The sequence below is a fragment of the Mesoplodon bidens genome (genome assembly GCF_964165515.1).
Source record: "Mesoplodon bidens genome assembly, chromosome: 1".
In the NCBI taxonomy this organism is placed as follows: Eukaryota; Metazoa; Chordata; class Mammalia; order Artiodactyla; family Ziphiidae; genus Mesoplodon; species Mesoplodon bidens.
The window spans coordinates 111630246-111653167 of NC_138176.1; the positions used below are offsets into that span (position 1 = coordinate 111630246).

The 22922-nt window shown below is 40.0% G+C and overlaps 1 protein-coding gene across 1 annotated transcript in view; it reads right to left on the reverse strand.

Annotated features, from left to right (window-relative positions):
• PCNX2 (pecanex 2) overlaps positions 1–22922 on the reverse strand; it is a 281381-nt gene that overhangs the window by 89207 nt on the left and 169252 nt on the right. The window lies entirely within an intron of this gene.

Here is a 22922-nt window from a genome sequence, read left to right on the forward strand (position 1 = left end):
TGGTTGTGTACAGAAGCCTGGGGTCTAGATGTGTCCACTGGGGACCCTAGTCACAAACCTAGCAGGGAAGAATCGGAGGCAGAGAGAAGGGAAGGGAAGGGGGACAGAGAAAAAGAGAAAGAGGAGAGAGCGAGAGGGAGAGGAAAGAAATAGAGACAGTGGGGAGGATGAAGGGAGTATAAAAAAAAGAAGAGGGGGTGAAATGGAGGAAGATGATGTGATCGGACCAGAAGAACTGTGAAGGAATGTGAATTCAGGGAAAGAAAAACAAATGGTTTTTTTCCTAGTACCTTTCACTTTCTTCCCTCTATCTCACTGACACCCCCCAGAGACCTGATTTCAACTGGCTTCTGAGTTCTTTCAAAAAGGCCACTTCAGTTTTAATCCTACGGTTGGTTTAAGCTTCTTGAACTCTGGATCTGGATGGGACTCCACAGTTGCCAGTGCCTTTGAGATGCTGACAGTTGAGAGAAGAGCAGTTTACTCTCTTATGTCAGCTTGAGTTTGTATCTTTTAGGTTCACACAAAGATTAGTCCTCTCCCAAACCGTGGTTCGAAAGGGTACAGGTACCCCAATGTTCACAGCAGCAATATTTACAATAGCCAAGACATGGAAGCAACCTAAATGTCCATGGACAGATGAATGGATAAAGGTGTGAGATATATATATATATATATATATATATATATATATATATATATATGTAAAGAAATATTACTCAGCCATAAAGAAGAGTGAAATAATGTCATTTGCAGCAACATGGATGGACCTAGAGATGTTCATACTATGTGAAGTAAGTCAGACAGAGAAACAAATATCATATAATATCTCTTATATGTAGAATTTTAAAAAATGATACAAATGAACTTATTTACAAAACAGAAACAGGCTCACAGACTTAGAAAACAAACTTATGGTTACCAAAGGGGAAAGTTGCGGGGGGAGGGATAAATTGGGAGTTTGGGACTGACATACACACACTACTATATATGAAATAGATAACCAACAAGGACCTACAGTAGAGCACAGGGAACTCTGCTCAATATTCTGTAATAACCTAAATGGGAAAAGAATCTGAAAAAGAATAGATACATGTATCTGTATAACTGAATAATTTTGCTGTACACCTGAAACTAACACAACATTGTTAATCAACTATACTCCAATATAAAATAAAAATTTAGAAAAATCACTCCCCACCACCCACCTTATTTCCCACCAGTCCATAGGTGACTTGGGCAGACAGGCCTAACACAGACTCAAACTCTTGACTCACTTCTCTTAAAAGATATGATTGCCTTTAAAGGCCAATATCATTTCCATTCATTCCCACCATTAATTCAACTAGAGGAGGAGCATGGTAATTACAAAACAGAAGACATTCAAACACATGACTCTAGATTACATGGAAAGCAAAAGTCCTGAGAAGTGGGGATGGACTCTTTTGTATTAACTTGCTCCTTTATGCCCTAACCCAACTCTATCAGGCAAATGCCTCTGGATTTGAAATATTCTAGTCACAACACTGCTAAGAATTCTTAGTCTGCTTATTAAGAATTAGTCCTGTGACTCATGCCTAGGTGAAAATTGCCAAGCATGAGCAAGATTACCTTATGTGATGTATGACCCCCTAGTTGCCCTGAAAATGAATCACGGGCTTTGGAAAGTTACTCCTGTTGGGTTTTCAGTGTATGACTATATCCTGGGAGGCTTTTAAGCCACCTCCTGGGAAAGCTGATAAGTAGGTCCAGTCATTGCAACTACATACAATCAGACAGGCAGCCCCAGCAAAGGTCTCATCTGAAAGTTTAAAGCACTAACAAGTTAAACTTTGCTGCATTATGATTAAATGAATATACTACAATTATTTTTTGCTTAGCACAGCGACTTGTATTTACACATAAGCAAAACCAGTCATGAGACACATGTGCTCTCATGCTCTAATTGCAGCCAAGGCCCCAGGTATCTTCGCTCTTTTCCTGTGTCTCTCTTGGCCTCGTTTTTTGTTTGTTTGGTTGGTTTTGGTTTTTTTTAATGAACATTGTGAAGAATAAAATACAAGCTTTGTAAAAGATGTTCAATATATAGCTCATCAAATAGACTCTGCTGTTCTTAACCACTGAAGCCAGATCTCCCAAATGCTAGCTCTTTACATACCAATGATTCCTCCACAACTCAGGAATTTAGTGATCCTCCAGGAAGCCCACCAGAAAAAGGATGTGCTGGGGATGTGTCAGATGTCAACACAACACAGAGCATGGGCCTGAGGGCACGCTGCCTGGGTTTCAATCCCAGCTGGCACCTATCATGGGGTTGATAATAGATCCTCCCCACACTGTCATTTTGAGGATTAAATGACTTCATCTTTGTCAAGTGCTGAGTTTAATAAATACATGTTAGGACAGGTGGATATCTTATTTTGAGGATGTATTTGCTCACAATCAGGAAATTCTAGGGCCCCCCCTCTAAGCAACTGAAACTTAACTAAATCCAGGACCTCTTATTTTTCAGAGGAGGAAACCAGACTCAGAGAGGCTAAGTGGGCTGCTTAGAGCAGACCGTGAGTCACTGGCCCCTAAATCCAGAGGTTGAAATTCCTGGTTCTCTGCCTGGTGATAGACATTCCTACCTCCCAACCTTACCATGTCTCCTTGAGGCCATGAGCCTTCCTGGAAGGACAGCAGCAGGAAGCAGCTGAGGAAAGGTCTCCTCTACCTACACCTTCCTGCTGACAGCAACGGGGCAGGGTCACAAGTGAGAAGGTGACAAATCGGAGCTGCCCGATTTGTCACTATCGGGGACCTCTTCTCCATGTACACAGTGATGGAGGGCTATGACCTGTCCTGGAATGCCCTTTTCAGTACAAATGCCCAATGAATGAAAGATGACACCACCCAACAAGCCCAGTGACATTCAAGTTGTCTCAACAAGGCAAGCCGCTGGGTTACCTGTGCTTCTTAAGAATGGATGGCTCCAAGAAGATTGACATGGCTGACCTATTTTATTCCTAAAAGTGGGGGGAGGTGTGCTCCACGTTAAAAGACTCAACTTCAAATTTTCCCTTTACACTTCTTCCTTCTCTTCTAGGGTTAAGTCAGATGAAAAAAAAAAGAGAAAAGTTTGTGGGTATCCAAAAATTGATGTCTAAGCACAAAAGGAAGCTTAAATATTGATCATTAATGAGAAGCATTACAAGAGGCACTTTCTGTACCGTATTAGGCCATTGTGTATAAATTGATAACACATTTAAGATGAGTTAATGGAAACAACAACACTAACATTGCCACGTGCAGCATAGCATTGCATTGAAGTACTTTTAATTTTTATTTTATATTGGAGTAGAGTTGATTAACAATGTTGTGTTAGTTTCAGGTGTACAGCAAAGTGAATCAGCTATACATATACATGTATCTATTCTTTTTCAAATTCTTTTCCCATTTAGGTTATTACAGAGTACTGTGCAGAGTTCCCTGTGCTATACAGTAGGTCCTTGTAGGTTATCTGTTTTATATATAGCAGTGTGTGAGTTTGGGATTGACAAGTACACATTGAAGTACTTTAATAGAAATCCATTTCCATTAGCTATGAACTTGCATCTCCTTAGTTCGAGGTCTCTGTTTTTTTGAAGCTTAACTCATTCCTAATGTTCTGTTGCTAAGATCTTAAATCTCAGTACTTTGTGCTTTAATATGCCTATTAAAGCATAAAAAACTTCCCCAATTACCCAAGTATGACTATATGAGAAAAGAAAATCATTGGGGTCTTTTTCGCTGAAAACACTCGGAAAAGACGACAGGAACTCACAGTGGTAAAATTCTGGCTGTTTCCCAAAGAAAGACACCATAAATACTCTCAATTCAAATAACTCTTTTTGGAAATATCTTTTCAATCAGGCCTAGACATGCTGTTGTATCTCTGCTCTAGTTAGGAAATGCAATTTGCATAAATTCACAAACTATCTTAACAGAAGTGTCACCAATAAGGATGACCCTAACACATTTCCTTGCTAATATTGATACATTCTGAAAGAAAGCACAGGCCAGCTTTTCTCTGGGGACTTCCTTCCTCCTGCCCCAATGAAATAACTCACAATTTATTGAATGCTCTTATATTGGGCATTGTCTTAGAGAGCTGCCCATATGCTATTCCATTTGATTAAATTGTAATTTCCCCCCCAATCCCAATCACTACCTTTTATCCTATTGCTCCAGCCTCACTAGTCTCCCAGATTAGTTCTATCATTTGCCACTTTTTTTTTTTCATTTTGTTGTCAAAACCAGTGAGCTGTTTTTTTTTCTCGGAAAAATATGCAACTTGTGATTATCAGTGTTTGAACTTGAAGAGGCAGGCAAGGCTGAAAGGAGTCCCAGAGACTGGCTATTGGATTAAAGGTAAATTGAGTTCAAAACGAGAGAGAACGCTGAGGGAGCAGAGACCAGAGTGCTTGGAAAGGAGGTAAACAAATGCGAAGACGTTTGCAAGCTCAAGGGGGAACAAGGTGATGAATTCAGGTGGGAGCCCAGCTGAGGGAGTGAAAGGTAGGAACAACAGGGGAAACTATCAGACATTTCGATGCACAGGTAGGGATTTGGGGAGTAAAAAAAACGTTCGAGAAGGAATGGAAAAAGTAAAGCTAGTGACATTTCAAAAGTGGAATACCACTTTTTAGGGAAGGGGGAGCACTACTTTTATAGAATAACTGGTTGATAACAGCAAAGATGATAAGTTTGGGGATATTAGCTTTAAAACATAAATATTCTCAAATGGGGCTGACAATATGAGTTAGAATTGTATAAGTTAAATAAACATATTCAGGCAGTGGTTACACAATCGTATTTCAGAAGGTGAGAAATGGATTCTATCTCAATACACAATGTGTGTTGGAAGCCTATTATATAACACACTGTTTAGCAAAGTATTGATGGGCTTCAGGGAGCATGGTAATGCAGAAAGGCTACCATCCCACTATAAAAATAGCATAAATAATCTAAAAAATTGTAAGAAAATATAATTAATATTTGAATTCCAAAGAAGGAAAAATCTCTAATAGTCAAAACCAAAGAGGAAATTTTAAATGAGAATGCTAAGTCTGAACTGACACCATGATGACCCCAAGAGGACATAGGCATGAATATGGGCTGCAGGAGCTGAGGACTTGGATTTTAATGGACTTGAAGGGCAGCGATGCCCACCAAAGTGTGAATTAGAAAAGGCCCACCTACCAGGACTGGGAGAAAGCACCAAAGTTTTCCTTCTGCCTGGTGCAGAGTAGATAAAAATCTATCATCCACAACATGCCAAAGCCATTGTAATGTAGGGGAGTGGAGTTTAAATGTAGACTATTCCAAAAGAGCAGGAACACAAAATTGAGAGACTAATATTAAAAGTAGTGAAGGATGACAAAACTTTCTTGCATAAATCGTCTTCAGGGACACTTCCACAACCAGAATATGTAGACCTCCCATTAAATGCCAAAAAGAAAAGAAAAGAAAAAAACTACATTTAAAAAACGTCATATGCTAATCAAATGTGCTTATTAATAATTTGAGAAACCACTAAATCACTAAAGTTTTCAAACTTTAATGTGCATCAGAATCACCTGGAGAGCTTGTAAATAAAAGATTCTGGTTCCTACTTGCAGAGGTTCTGATTCAGTAAGTTTAGGATGGAGCCCAAGAATAACCTCCCAGGTGATGCTGATGATGCTCCTCTGGGGACCACACATTGAGATTCATTACACTAAAGGACTAGAAATATAATACTCGATTTCCAAAGTACGAGAGGGAAAGAAGAGATCAAATAAAATTTATTCAATTCAATAGAAGGCAAAAAAGAAGGGGTGGGGGGACAAAGAAAAAGCATTGTAAACAGAAAGCAAAATATCCTGATAGAAAAAAGTATAAACATATCAGTAATCAGAGTAACGCAAATGGATAAAGTTTGTCTATTAAAATGTAGAGATTCTCAGCCTGTATTAAAAAGAAAAATTGTGCTAAATGCTTTTATAAGAAATATTAAAATGACTTAGAAAGTTTTAGGTAACAGAATGAAAAGAATATATAGCAGGTAAATCTGAATCAAAAGAAAGCTTGGTTACCTATATTAGTATTAGACAAAATAGAATTTTACCGAAAAAGGATAAAAAGCAGTACATAATGATGAAAGTAAAGAGTCACCAGAAGATAAAATAATTGGAATGTATGTACTTAACCATACAGTCTCAAAATATCTAAAGTAAAAATGGACAGAATTACAAGGGAAGATTAACAAATCTACATCACAGGGGGAGATTTTAAGACAGGCATCTCAGAAAATGATGGTTTGGTTAGACCATAGATTAATAAAGATATAAAATATTTGACCAACAGAATTAACAAGCTTTATCTAAGAGATATGTGTATTAGAACCTTGCAGCCAACCAAAAGAGAAAGAATATAACTTTCAAGCATATGGACATTTACAAGGACTGATGACTTAGTAAACTAAAAAGAAGTCTTAACCAATGCTAAGAATTGATATCATGCAAATTGCTTTGCAAGTAAGTTAGAAGACAATAATAAAAAGACAGTAAAATAACAATAGCAGCAGCAACCACAAACTTTGCATTCAGATATAATAACAAAAAATGACACTGAATTAACTAAGAATAAATGATAATCAAAATTAGGAGATGCTTTAAAATGAAAGATAATGAAAAGCAGTAATACCAATCACAACCTGTGGGACTCAGCTAAAGCAATTTGTAGAGTAAAAGACATAGCCTTAAAATGTGCATCTTAGAAAAAAGTCACAGTTTATATTGGCAGTCAATTTTTTATTACAAAAAATGAATATTGTCAGAAAAGAAAATACAGACATTCTGATCTATTAATGTAAATGCAGAACTCCTCAATAAAATATTTATGAAATGAATCTACAAATATATAAAAATATATCATGACCAAATGTGGTTCATCATATAATGGTTTATTAGAAAAAATGTCAATACAATTCACAAAAATAAGAAAGTAAGAAAAAGAAAAACTATATGATGCTCAACTGATGCAGGAATGATGCACTCACTCATAAAAATCCCTTGCAACCTAGTAATATAAAAGTTCTTCTTAAACTGCTAAAAGGTAGCAGTGCTATATTGAAGTAAACACCATATTTAATAGTAAAATGTAAAATTTCAGGATTATTCAGGCAAGATGTACCAAGCAAGATGAATCTGATTAACCTACAACAGAAAAGTGAAAATAGAACCATTAAGGGAGACTAAAATCTAAGGAAAGAGAAAGGAACCTGGGATAATAAGTTATCACCTGTGAAGTGCAATTTGGATAATTGCACTTAATAACTAAGAAGAGAAACAGGGATGATACAGGGGTGAGTGTACTCAGCAGGCGTAGGCTACTTAGGCAAATGAATGCACAGCTAATAAAGGGAAAGGCAACAGGCCTGATTCTTTGATTAGCCAGCTTTATGCAACAAAACAAATTCAGACCCCGAGGAGAGCATGACAGAAAATATTAGTTAGGTTCATATTTCATAACCACTAATTAGGGTATCCATAAATGCAAATGAAGTCACCATTGCACATTTAAACTTTACAATCTACCAAGAGGTAGAAATGCACAAAACTAAAAATCTTGTCAAGACCCCTGAGAATTGGGAATTAAATTTAATGCTGCATCTGTGTGTGTGTTTCTGCTTGTGGTAGACAGAGGGGTACTGGCTCAGGTGTGTGGGCAGGTGGGTCACTGGGGAAGGAGGCAAGGGTGGACTTCAACACAGAAGAAACAGGAGATGATAAAAGTACCCAGGGAGAGAGGGTTACCTTTTGTTCTTTAAGCATCTTGCTCAAATGGAGCTTGGAGTGAAGTGGTAGAAACAATACGGTTAATATACACATTCTGCCTTCCTTTTCAGCTCCTTAGTCCTCTAAATTCCTTATGTTAGCTTTCACCCAATTACTGTATGTAGGATAGTCTCCCATCTTCGTTTTGGCTTTTGTTTAGCTTTCTCTTCCCTATGGGGAAAAAGCAGCTTTCTAGATTCTGTTTTGGGGGGCTTCCTCCCTCTCGAAGATTCATTATCACCCTAAGGGTGACAAATGCAGTTTTTAGGAAGAGCGTATGACGGCCAAGTTCATAAGCCTACTATCAAGCTGCTGCTTTTACCCATGTAGCATTTTAGTAAGAGAAACAAATAATGCTGATATCTGTAGCTACAAAGCAGCTTTTTCTCCATCTTCTCTGAAGGTCCTTCTGATCGGATATCCCATCCCTTCCACACCTCTTGGATATCTACCTCATGTACTCTCCTGAGATTTTATACGTGTAAAAACATTTCATTCATCTAATACCCATAAAAATAAGGTGATTCATACAGTGGTGTTCCAAATAACAGTAGCTCTCTGCTTTAAGCACCTAAACTTTTTAAATTTATTGATTTTTATACAAATATAATAATACAAACTCACTTTAAAAAAACCAAATAATTCAGATTTGCTTAAATTGTAAAGTGAAAGTTCTTATAACCCACCTCATTCTGACCTAACTTCCAGGACTTGGAATTTTCTGCACATGCACCTGTGCAATACATGCATGCGAGTGTGTGTGTGTGTGTGTGTCTTTTTTATTTAAATTGAATTAGCAATATATAGTGTTCCGAAACTTGATTTTTCTATTTCATAGATCATGGGCATTGTTCAGTGTTGGTATAAATTGCTCTCCCTCACATCTAATTTACTGCATAATAGTCCATTGTTTGGCCAATCTATTGAATCATTATACTACTGATAGACATCTAGGTTGCAAAAATTAATTTAAAACCACTGCTGAAGAAAATTTCACACACTTATCTAAGAGATCATACAAAGCCAGTGCAGTGGCTGTTAACACAGTGTACTCCCCTGACTTTGATCACTGGGTGGGCACATGGTCTACACTGGGACGGTCATGACATCCCCCTCTGTCCATGATAACTGATGCAGGGGTAAGCACAGTTCGTGATACAGACAACAGGTACAGGATGTTAATTCCACCAGCACTGCTATATGAAGGTGGGGCTCCTGGGAGCTATCTTGTTCCTTGTATGGAGAATGACCCTAAGCAAAATCAGGCAAAAATAAGTAGGAAAGAGAGAGTACAAAAAGATAGTTTGCTCTGGGTATGGCCCCATCTCAAATGAGATCTACTCTCAGGCATCTTAGTTACGTAAAGCAATATAGTCCAACTTTAAGTTGAGCTTTTGTCACTTGCCATCAAAACGTTCTAATATACCAAATTTATCAAAATTTCATGTAAAATTAAAAAGTAGTTCAAAGAGCTTCTGGTTTCTCCTCTTGGACACAGAAAGCTGAAAAGAGCATTCTTCCCATCCTTCCAGACAAACTTCAAATTCATGACTGCCTTTTTAACCCACTGGAGAACTGGGCTGTAGAGAAGCCAGCTGGCCCACAGTCTAAGGACAGACAAGCACCTTCAGGGAGAAAGGAGGTAAGTACTCCCTCACCTGAGGCAGACATCACCAGAAACTGGTAGGAAGAGTTTGTCCAAAAGAGCTGATGAATTTTGGTGATAGTTAAGTGTGGGCTCGTAGGACACCAGGAAGCCCCCTGGGGGCTATAGAAATTGCAGGCTCTTTCTCCATGCACTCCCCTGGGTGCTCACAGAAAAGGTCGGAGGGAACCCTGAGGAAGTGTCTGACGTGGTACAGACCTGAAGGAAGCAAACAGCAGACACACGGAGGAGCACAAAACTCTGCTACACCCTTTCCCCAGACCTCTCTTACAGGACACTCTTACAGTAGGCTTATATTCCAGCCTACAAAGGAAGGGTCAGCAAACACTGTCATCTCCAGGGCATTGGTGAAGACTCACTGAAGCTGGGGGAAGGGAACGACACAACAGCAACAAAAACCCCACTCCTGAGGAAGGGGCAGGAGTACCTGCTGGACCCAACTGCAGCTGGAGGAGGATGAGGAGAACTGAGAAGGACACAGGGACAGGGCGAAGACCTAAGACTGAGGTTTAATTACAACACAGAGAATGTCCTCCCCTTCCACCTTCTCCCCCTGCCACCAAGCTAACAAGTTTCAAGTGAAAATTAAAACCAGATGCTGATAGGAGAGGGACAGGAAAGGCACAAGCACATGTGAAGAGACACGCTGAGGAGCAGCATGGGCGTAGAGCTGAGCACTGAGCAGACATCACTCTGGAAGCCAACTCCCAACCTAAACACAAGGTAGCTCTTCAGAAGTTTTGAAGTCTGTGGTACCCTGAGGGTAACCATGGCAATAACAAACCCCCAACCTGGCCCATCTCCTAACTATGTTAACTCAAACCCTGCACTGAAAATCTAGCAGAAGGAAAGGCATGCCTGGTTCCAGGTATAAAAGCTATTTGCTTTATACTCTATGGCCCTCCCCAAGAAGTCCAGCTTTCAACAAAAAATTATGAGGTATATGAAAAGGCAAGAAAAAAAAGACTCCTAAAAGACAAAGCAACAATCAGAGCTAGACTCAGATATGAAACACATGTTGGAACTATCTGACAGAAATTAAAATAACTTTGATTCATATGTTATGGGCTCTAATGGAACAGGTACACAATATGAAAGATTAGATGGAAAATTTCAGCAGAGAGGTGGAAAGTATAAAAGAAAGACTCAAATGGAAATGATAGAAATGGAAAACACACAAGAGAGATAGAATGTTTTCAGCAGACTTGTCATACTAACACAGTTGAGGAAAGAATTAATGAACTTGAAGACAGATCAAGAAAAATGACCTAAATTGAAACACAAAGTTAAAACTGAGTGAATTTAAAAAAGAAAACATTATTGAGTATCCAAGAGATACATAACAATATCAAACTTACATATGTATATTTTGAACCTCAGAAAGAGAGGACAGGACAAAGAAATGTTTGAAGATATAATGGGCAAGAAATTTCCAAAATAATGACAGACACCAAGCCACAGACTCAAGGTCAGATAACACCAAGGAAGATAAATACCCAAACAAACAACTGAATAAACAAACAAATAACAAGAACAAAACCTACCCAACACTAGGCATATAATAATCAGATTGCTAAAAACAAAAGACAAAAAGAAAATCTTGAAGGCAGCCCCCAAAAAGGCACATTACACAGAGAAGAACAAAAGTAAAATTACAGAAGACTTTCTGTAAGCCAGAAGATGATGGAGAGACATTTTTAAAGTTTTAAAAGGGGGAGGGGGCAGGAACCGTCAATATAGAATTCTATACTCAGTGAAAATATCTTTCAAAAATGAGAGAGAAATACTTTCTTGGGCAAACAAAACTGACAGAATTCATTGACAAAAGACCTATACTACAGAAATTGCTCAGGAAGTTCAGAAGAAAGACGATACAGGTTGTAAATTTGGATCTACACAAAGAAATAGAGCATCAAAAATGAAAGGTGACAATAAATCATTTTTTCTTATTTTCAAATGCCCTAGAAGAGCAATTTTGCTCTAAAGCAAAAATAGTAACAGCGTATTATGTGTTTTTAGCATATGTTAAAATAAAGTATATGACAATAACACCAAGGATGTCAGGGAGGAAACTGTTGAAATTCCTTACACTAGACAAGCAATGGTATAATATAATTTGAAGGTAGATTCTGCTGAATTTAAGTTTTATATTCTTAATATAATTGCAATGACTTTAAAAAAAGAGGCATAAATAATACGTCAGTAGAAGAAAAAAAATGGAATTAAAAAGTAGTTCAAAGTTTTTCCTGCTGCTCTTCCCTTTACTGCCCTAATTAGTTGTTCCTTCTGGAGAACTCATAATATTTGGCTTACAACTTCCTACCGCATGGAAAGTAGTACCGCATCCTGGTTATAAGACTAAGCTTTGGAGTTAGACCTAGATTCTCAGCCCAGCTCTGCCTCTCACTACTTGTGTGATCTTGGACAAGTTTCACTCCTGTAAGCCTTAGTTCTCTCATACGCAGAGTAACTATGGTAATGGTACCTATCTCAGAAATTGATTGTGAAGAGTCGATGAAATAATCCATGTTAGGTTTTTAGCTCAGGACCAAACATATAATAAGCACTCGATAAATATAGATTATTTTATTTATTGCCCTTATGACATTGTTTCAAAAGTAGTTTTTATGTTTTTCTCTCCCACATCTTCCATTGAAGAGTATGCTCATTGTTAGCAATAGGGTATTAGTTATAGTTGTACAGTTATCTTCTAGCAGGTAAGTAATATAGGCACATAGTGGATGTAAGTGCAGTAAGTGTTCTTCAGAAAGTGAAACGATGAGTAAAAGAAAGCCTCAAGTGTCTTACTAACTCAACTCATAGGCTATAGTGGACATGGGGTCAATGGAATTTTTCTTGTTACTTCCTGATTCTCATTTACATGCCAGATCTTTGCAACTGCCACTGATTTTCCTGACAAAGGTGGTATTTCCCCTTTTTCTCTCAATGGATATTTTAAGATAGTAACCATCTCAGTGTCACTGACTGCCTTTCTGCAACTGAGGCAGAAGCACCATGGTTTGGTCTTTCCAAAAGGAAAGAAGGAATGAGAAAGTCTATGGCCTCGAAGATCTTGTCTGAAATATGAACCCCTGGTAAAGGACACTGTTTGGAATCTCCAGGTTCATGTCTGTAAATCCTGTAGAACCGGAAGCCTCCAGTCAGTAAAGGAGAGCAAATGCCAGTTATTAGCCTTGTCAGGAAGATGTTGCCCTGGCTTGTAACCAAATCGAGCTCTGTCTTCAGGGAGTACTTTAAGGAGGGCTTCCTCATTGTTGAGAAAAGAAGGTTTTCAAATTCTTTCAGTGAAGAGGGTCTAGATTTATCACTTCTACTAAATTCCCTGAAGCCACTCATGTAGCTGGTGTGTGCCTCAAACACACACCACTGCCCTCTTCTCTGAAGATTCATCAGCAGTGGCCCTTCGATTCTACAGAGAAAGCTGTAGACTTTTTAAAAAATGAGAGCCCATAAAAACTTCTTTGACATATTAGCAGGGACACACAGGACTGTGCTGCTATTTGAACAACATGACTAAATCCATGTATTTATTATAGCATACTTTGGCATGAGACAAAAGGAAAAATGAAGAAAAAAAAAAGATATAACTCTAGTACACCAGCCTTGATGTCCTAAATGGGAAGGAAAAACAGATCCTTACTTTGAAGGCTGAGATGCAGAGAAGCTGCTAGCATTCACTTCAGGCCTCCGTCCCTTCCCAGGAGATAAATTACGGTAACTTGCATGGTCTGAGTTAAGGGAAACCCATGGCCCTGGTATGTGGGTGTTGTCCTGGGGAGTGGAAGACAAGGAAGTTGATGAGTTAGGCTATAAATCTTGACTAAAGGATGTTTGGGGCTGTTCAGGCACTTCTCAGCTGTTACATGACACAGTTAAAAGTGGCGTCACAGCGGTGGCTACATGCCGTGAGCTGGCCAATTGGATGACATCAGCTTGTCACCACTGGGGTAGATCTGCAGCTAGAAGCAGATTGTGTTTTCCCCTCCGAGTTTTGCAAAAGGGACTCAGCTGATTACAGAGCACAGAGCAACACACGCACAGCGGAAGAGCCAGCTCTGCTGGCCATGTGTTAAGTCCTCCACTGTGAACGGGACAGCAGTGAGGCAGCCAAACAAGATTTATGAGAAGCCAAGAAAATCAAAACACACACCATGGAAAGCCCAAGGAGGGAACTCTAAGTGACCCGTAGGCTCAATCTAAAACCACCCCTCTTCCCATGTGCTCCCCTGTCCCTGCTGTGAATCATCATCTCTCTAGGATAATAAAACATCATCCAACCACCACATCCAAGCTCAGACTTCATTTCTCACAAACCAGTTTTTCTATCTTTCAACAGAATTTAATTAATATGAATTGAATTAGGGTGACCTAATCCTAACCCTAACCAGGACCCTGCATTTTGTTGGATGTTGCAGCAGGTGGGAAATAAATAAGCACACCCGTGGTTCCACCATATGAGGAGTTTCCAATCTTCTCGGGAACACAGACACACTGGAATCTGTTCTTCGTTTCTGGACAGAGTGCAGAGCCTGTGAAATTTCTCTCCTGCACCATCCTGGTGGCAACTACAAGTGAACATGGGTCCCTGAGAGCCTGGAAGGTGTGCTAGGTTCCTGCAGTGGTTTTGTGAACCTTCTGCAAGCCAGTTTTTACGCCTGGGCTTGGGAAGACTGGGAATAGGATCAAGTTCAAGTATGGCTCTGTGAGTGAGTGACTTTGGGTAAGTTTCTAACCTGTCCATGCAAAACAGCACCATGGAACATTCTACAGAGGCTTATTGTTTTCCTACGGTGTGCCTGACCCTGTTCTGGAAATTAGGACATATCAGTAAACAGACAAAGATCTCTGTCCTCATGGAACTCACAATCTGGTGTGAGAGACAATCAAATGAAAAACAAGTCAAGGAGAGAGTATGTTAGAAGGTGATGACGGCACAGCAGAAAGGTAATACAGTGCAATGTGAAAAGATGGGGAAACTGGGTGGAGGGCAGAGAAGGGGCAAGTTGTAATATGAAAACTGGGTGGTCAGGGTAGGTCTGACTGAGAAGGCCAAATCTGAGCAAAGCCTTGAAGGAGCTGATGGAGTGAGGGAGTGAGTTTTACCTAGTAGAGAGAAAACTGTGAGACAACCTTACTGAAAAGTCCAGGATTATGAAAAAGGTCAATAAACTTGATAAGTCTATTCTTCAACTCAGTGAGGGAAAGGGACCTACAAATAAACTGAAAATGGAAAATGGAGCCTCTGTCAACATTACTGAACCAAAAAGATAATGGAGAGATGTTACATCCACCACTTAATTTCAGGATAGCGAGAACTAGTCCACATCACGACCCTGTGGACGAGGTGGGCGCAGATGTCACCCTCCAAAAACTCAGAGGGCGCAGAGGGAAGCCATGCTAAGGCGAATGGCCCATAGAAAATAACTTTTGCTGTCCATAATTTCCTGGCTGGAGATGCCTAAGAACTCAATTCTTGTGTTAAGTGTCAAGCCCTGCATTTCAAACCTAGAGATGGTGGCATTAAGTAAACATTGTACTGTGGCCCTTCACATCACACATATATGGCATGTTTATTCCTGGCAAGGGCAGTGGACTAAACCTTTTAAACATAACGAGAATGGCATGTCTAAAGCCATTCCCCTCTTCTAAGCTGATAAAACATTAACAGCCTGAAAGTGGTTGTGACTGCAGAAGTTTCTCTTAAATATAGCTCCACTGAACAGCATACTATAAAGCTCCCCCAAATACCCACATTTAAATAAACTGACCTGTGGTCAATGAATATACTTGGTCATTTACAAACAGACACATGAGGGCCCACTTTATCAAGGGCACTTTGACCTCTGTGAAGCTGCCGATATTGTTGACCACTCCCTCCTTCTTGAAGCCATTTCTTTTCTTTCTTCCTATTTTACTGTAATTTACCTTGTCTCATGAGTCACTTTTCCTCCTCCTTTACCTGGGCCTTAAATGCTGGCCATCCTTGTTGGAAGCAATATGTCTTTTGGATAAGGATTCTCTATGGAGACCCTTTCATGTACATCTTGTCCACCCAACAATTCCTATCACAGGAATCTGTGTTCCTGAAACACTCATGTGCACCAGCGTCTGACACTTCTGGTCTGCCCGCCCTTTCTTCCCTCTCTGACCCGTTGTCCCTATAGTGTGGTTAGACAAGAGCCAGGCCTCATTAACTAGAGAGCTTGCGTCCCTTTTGCCTAGCTCCTCAATGGACACATGACACAAAAGGAGTCAATGAGATGCTCCCCAGGACTTCGGCTAAAACCATCAGGAAAGATACTTGCTCTTCTTTCTGGGATTATTAGCTGGAGGGAGTCTATACATATAGAACCAATCTAAGAATGAAGCCAGCAGAGGAGAGAAGGAGAAATAAACACAGAATTTCAATGCCATCCTTTAAGCCTCTGAATCATCCCATCAGTTATGTGAACTGTTAAATCCTCCTTTTTCATTAAGCCAGTTTCATTTGGGTTTCTGGAGTTTGTGAACGCAGAAATCCCAGCTACCACAGGAAAAAAAATTGGAAACAAACTAAATGTCTATCAGTAGGGGAATGGCTAGTCAAATTATTACTATGGAATACTATGCAGGTGTCAAAAGGAAGAGGCAATATTACACATACGGTCGTGGAAGTTCTCTAAGACATATTTTTAAGCAAAAAAGGAAGTAAACGTGTGAAGAATGACCTATTAATATTTTACGTTTTGTGTGTGTATAGGGTGTGTGTGTGTATGTGTGTGTGTGTGTGTGTGTGAATACATAGGAAAACAGGGTAGAAGGAATTATTCTGTAAGTTACAGTGGTTATCACTAGGGAGAGAAAGGGGTTAAGGAGTGAGGGGTGTGTATAAAGATGGACTTTCTCTGTATTTTCCATTGTGTTTCTAACTTTATTAAACTGATCCTACATTTATAGCACTTATGTAAAGTAAAATATTTAAATGGGAAAACATCCTGTCCCTAGGTCTTTACTTTGGTCCCTGTCACATCTCACTCCACAATTCAACACATCTAAAACCGACATTTTTTTTTCCCCAAAATGTCTTTTTTTCCTGGCCCTCATTAATGACACCACTGAGTCACTGGAGGATGCGACATGAGAGCTCTCCCAGATGTGGCTCTTCCTCCTATACTCCACTTCCCCCCAGCACCCTCACAGTCACTAAATGTTATCAGCTCTACCTCCTAGATTTGTTCCTTCTCATCGTGGTTCTGGGGCCATCATTCACACAGCTTTATGTAGAAACCACCTCACTCATTAATTTTAATTTCATAAATGGTGAAAGTGCTAGCTCCCACGCTGAACTAATGGCCTGTAGAATTTCACATGTAACACATTCTGGAAATGCTGGCAGAATGATCCTCTGGCAGGATTATTTCAAGTCCTGCTTCTCCAACTAAAAATTACTAAAAATTTCAAGACAAGATGCTTCCTGATAACTTTTTCAGGACCAGTGGGAGAGCATGAAACCTTTGTCACCTTGGTTCCTGTTACGACCACATATTCTTACTTGGAGTATGTCTTCCTGTCCCCCAAAGACCCAGGCATATCAGAAATGTTACAAGTTCATTACATTAGTTGGTTCTTAAAAGAGAAGAATGGCTGATGGTGACGGCTAGGACCTGGGACCCTTTGCTGCAGGGTTTGCACCTGGACAAACATCCCCTGGAACAACAAAATACAAAGAAACTATAAGAGACTAAAAATAACTGCGTGCATAGGCAGTTGGGGTAAATTCCATACAACAAGATATGAAGAGACCAAAAAGCCCAGCTGCCACTTCTGAAGAGCCGGGAGCAAAATCAAGGTACTGCGTGTGATCCCTGCACACAGTACCACCAAAGGGGTGGGCAAATCACCTAAGCCACCCCTCCTGCCCGACCCCTGGACCTGCCCCTACCCTCACCCCGTATAAGGAACAAGCTCGCCCCACCCCCCTGAGGGAGCGAACAAGCAAGGGAACCTGTTGTTTGTTCTCGCTCCTCCCTGCTGTAGCAGAGGCCCCCGTAAAGCCTTGCCTGAATTTCCTGCCCAGCCTCTGATCAATTTCTATTGACTAAGGAGGCCAACAACCCTGGTCCATAACAACGGGGCAGAAGAGAGAGAGGAAAGGGATTGAGAGGCTGAGGGAGGGAGGACGGATGGGCCTGACTCCGTAAAGGTGCTGAGTCGCATGGGGTGTGGTTGCAGCATCACGCGTCTCAGGATGGGATCAGCAGGGATGCTTCTTTCCCTCTGCCTCCCCTCAGCCCCCAGCCTAACCCTAGGAATGTCCCACCCTTCGTGTCAATGCATGGGCTGCACTAAATCCTTCCTGTTGTGCTCTGGCCCAGAACTCATGATGTCCCATTTTTCACTAGATCTGGCAGACTGAGGAGAACAGCCAACATTCATCTTCCAGACCTCAGGGGGGGATTCACGGATTCGGGGAGGGAGAGAATAACACACAGGCAAGCCCTCTGGAAGTCATCTATTTCATCCTCTGGACCTCGGTGCTTTGATCCCACTCCACAGATCATCTCTCTGTAATCTCATCCTGTCTTTCTTTCCACCCATAAAGCCTGAAGGATTAGGGGCAACTGACATAACAATAATAATGAGTCCACTATTCACACAGCTCCTTTCTCCCAAGGAAGCTGGAGCCCTTCCAAGGTCTCTGCATTCATCTTGCAGCCCTTCTGTGACATGGGCTGCCGGGATAACAATGGTTTTTGCTATTTAGCAGAACAGGAGCCAGGCTGGCGAAAGAGCTTAGGGATTTGGTGACAATAAATGAGAGGACATGTCAAAAGTAGGACTCTGATGAATCTACTGGACAAACAAAATTTCATATCATGCAATGAATACCCCTAAAGAGCAGTATTCCCTCACAAACAATATTGGAGGTTTCTACGCAAGTCAATCAATGTGATACACCATATTAACAAACTGAAGGAGAAAAACCACATGATCATCTCAATAGATGCAGAAAAAGCTTTTGACAAAATTCAACACCCATTTATGATAAAAACCCTCCAGAAAGTAGGCACAGAGGGAACTTACCTCAACATAATAAAGGCCATATATGACAAACCCATAGCCAACATCACTCTCAATGGTGAAAAACTTAAACCATTTCCTCAAAGACCAGGAACAAGACAAGGTTGTCCACTCTCACCACTATTATTCAACATAGTTTTGGAAGTTTTAGCCACAGCAATCAGAGAAGAAAAAGAAATAAAAGGAATCCAAATCAGAAAAGAAGAAGTAAAGCTGTCACTGTTTGCAGATGACGTGATACTATACATAGAGAATCCTAAAGATGCTACCAGAAAACTACTAGAGCTCATCAATGAATTTGGTAAAGTTGCAGGATACAAAATTAATGCACAGAAATCTCTTGCATTCCTATACACTGATGATGAAAAATCTGAAAGAGAAATTAAGGAAACACTCCCATTTACCATTGCAACAAAAAGAATAAAATACCTAGGAATAAACCTACCTAAGGAGACAAAAGACCTGTATGCAGAAAACTATAAGACACTGATGAAAGAAATTAAAGATGATACAAAGAGGTGGAGAGATATACCACGTTCTTGGGTTGGAAGAATCAACATTGTGAAAATGACTATACTACCCAAAGCAATCTATAGATTCAATGCAATCCCTGTCAAACTACCAATGGCATTTTTCACAGAACTAGAACAAAAAATTTCACAATTTGTGTGGAAACACAAAGGACCCCAGTAACCAAAGCAATCTTGAGAAAGAAAAACGGAGCTGGAGGAATCAGGCTCCCAGACTTCAGACTATACTACAAAGCTACAGTAGTCAAGACAGTATGGTACTGGCACAAAAACAGAAATATAGATCAGTGGAACAGGATAGAAAGCCCAGAGGTAAACCCATGCACATATGGTCATCTTATTTTTGATAAAGGAGGCAAGAATATACAATGGAGAAAAGATAGCCTCTTCAGTAAGTGGTGTTGGGAAAACTGGGCAGCTACATGTAAAAGAATGAAATTAGAGCACTCCCTAATACCATACACAAAAATAAACTCAAAATGGATTAAAGACCTAAATGTATGGCCAGACACTATAAAACTCTTAGAGGAAAACATAGGCAGAACACTCTGTGACATCAATCACAGCAAGATCCTTTTTGACCCACCTCCTAGAGAAATGGAGATAAAAACAAAAATAAACAAATGGGACCTAATGAAACTTAAAAGCTTTTGCACAGCAAAGGAAAGCATAAACAAGACAAAAAGACAACGCTCAGAATGGAAGAAAATATTTGAAAATGAAGCAACTGACAAAGAATTAATCTCCAAAATATACATGCAGCTCAATATCAAAAAAACAAAGAACCCAATCCAAAAATGGGCAGAAGATCTAAATAGACATTTCTCCAAAGAAGATATACTTTGCCAACAAACACATGAAAGAATGCTCAACATCAGTATTCATTAGAGAAATGCAAATCAAAACTACAGTGAGGTATCACCTCACACCGTCAGAATGGCCATCATCAAAAAATCTACAAAAAATAAATGCTGGAGAGGGTGTGGAGAAAAGGGAACCCTCTTGCACTGTTGGTGGGAATGTACAGCCACGATGGAGAACAGTATGGAGATTCCTTTAAAAACTAAATATAGAACTATCATATGGCCCAGCAATCCCACTACTGGGCATATACCCTGAGAAAACCATAATTCAAAAGGAGTCATGTACCACAATGTTCATTGCAGCACTATTTACAATAGCCAGGAGGACATGGAAGCAACCTAAGTGTCCATCGACAGATGAATGGACAAAGAAGATGTGGCACATATATACAATGGAATATTACTCAGCCATAAAAAGAAACAAAATAGAGTTATTTGTAGTGAGGTGGATGGAACTACAGTCTGTCATACAGAGTGAAAAGTAAGTCAGAAAGAGAAAAACAAATACTGTATGCTAACACATATATATGGAATCTAAAAAAAAAAATGTTCTGAAGAACCTAGGGGCAGAACAGGAATAAAGACGCAGACATAGAGAGTGGACTTGAGGACACAGGGAGGGAGAAGGGCAAGCTGGGACAAAGTGAGAGAGTGGCATAGACATACATACACTACCAAATGTAAAACAGATAGCTAGTGGGAAGCAGCTGTATAGCACAGGGAGATCAGCTCGGTGCTCTGTGACCACGTAGAGGGGTGGGATAGGGAGGGTGGGAGGGAGATGCAAGAGGGAGGAGATATGGGGATATATGTATATGTATAGCTGATTCACTTTGTTATAAAGCAGAAACTAACACCACTGTAAAGCAATTATACTCCAGTAAAGATGTTAAAAATACTGGAGGTCTAGAAAGCCTCTAGGAAATATGTTAATAGAGACAATTTTTTAAAAGATGTCTTAAAATGAGGAGAATGAACAGGAAGCAGCAGTTGGGGTAAGCAGGCAGGATCTTTACAAGAAACATTAACTGTCACCTCCCTCACTGCCACCATTTTCTGTCACTAATTTCTACTGGCTTTTCTTTCCCGAAAGACCTCAAATGCTGTCTCTTTCTTTCACTGTATTTTTTGTCGGAATCAGATCTGGTTTCTCATTCCAGAAAATGCCCTGCTACCAGCTCTGTCAAGATAAAGAGTGAGCAGGCATAGACGGAGTCAGGGGTGTGTCAGGACTGACTTGCTATACAGTATGCTGATGTTTTTTAGTTTTTGTCTCACTTGTTGTTGTTGTTGTTTTTTCTTTTAGACTCAGCTATTTTTCCCAGCCTAATAGCCGACTATTCAAATTAAACATGCTAATGCTCTGTCAATTAGGGGAAACAGGAACACTGTCACACTGGTTCTGCCTGAAATTTTTGGTGTTTTCACTGGTGCTTTAAAAAGATGATGGCAAGTGAAACTCAAATGTCTGTAGCACTGAGTTTTTACGGATTTAGGTTTCAAACTATGTCCCATCGGGTCCCACCCTACTCATTACGCTCAGGACGGTACAAAGTGCCCTCGTGGACAGGAAGAATGAACAATAGCTCTGCATAAATCCTTCCTCTGCGTGCAGCAAGCCTCTTGATCTGGACACCTGCACCTACCAGACATCTCAGCAGTAGCTGGCTCCCAGCTGACCAGCAGGCAGCTCAGTGGGGAGGCTGCCTGCCCTCCAGCAAGTGAAAATCCCTGTTCTATTGCAATGTGGAATCACTTAGAAGACTCATTTCATTCACCCCTCTCTGCTCTGCTTTTGTTTGCCTGGCACTTTTCACTTACACAGGAAGCTACTGAAACAGACAGTTCACTGCAGAGAAGCAGCCACACTCCTTCACGTCCTAAACAGGGTGTAACTTCTCTTTCTCTACTTAAAATGGCTTTAAAAGTCCTGCCTCATATTTGGAAAGCACACGCTACTTAAAAACTTCTTTCCTACTTGCGTTAATCAATCCTCTTGACGCCTAAGTGAGACTGGCATCATTATTTTCAATTTTACAGGAGACAACGTTTCAGAACATGTAAATAATGCCAGAGTTAGGAATTCAACCTGTTCCAGTCCATTTTGCATCTGATAATGAGCTTTTACCACGGTGAGTAGTAAAATAATTTATAACTTCATCAATGCTTTCAAGATCATAGGAGACAATTTTACATTTATTATGTGAGATCACAGACATTTAGATATAATGAAGGAAACAGATTATGGAAGCCTGTGATCTGAATCACCAGAAAAATGGGATAAACTTATCAAGACCAAACAGAACTCAGACAAACAGAAAACAAATCTTTGTGGGTAAAAGACCAAAGCCAGAGCTTGGGCATAAGATGGGAAAACAGGGAAGGGCTGCTGAAGTAATATGACAATTATAATATTTGAATTTTTGTCACTTAAAACAAGTAAAGAGGAAGCCAGGTGAAGGACAGGTAATAAAGAGAGGAATTCACAGAAATGATCAATAGGGATGAAAAAATGAAGTTCAGGAAAAAAAAACCTTAGAATTTAAAAATTATTAACCAAAAGGGGGAACAGTTAAGTCAATCTGAGGGCAGAAAACCCATGAGCACATGAGGAAGGAGTTTCCCAAATTCTTTTTCCAATTTCTGTTTACACACCCCAGCTTTGTCACAGTGCTCAGAACACGTACACTCAGACCAGTATCCCAAGGACTTTATCTCCCTCATGTTAAACGTTAGATGCCATTCCCATATATTTGCCTGAACTGTGATTAGGGTTTCTCACTGCTCATGGATGAATTTACAACTGATGAAATCTTGACCTGAGACAAGCCAAGGGAAAGAAAATACTCCAAGGGACCTGGCCCTCGGGTCCCACTTCTCAAACTTTACCTCAAGAGGGAAAATGCTAAATTAAAAAAAAAAAAAAATTAGTCTGGTGGCT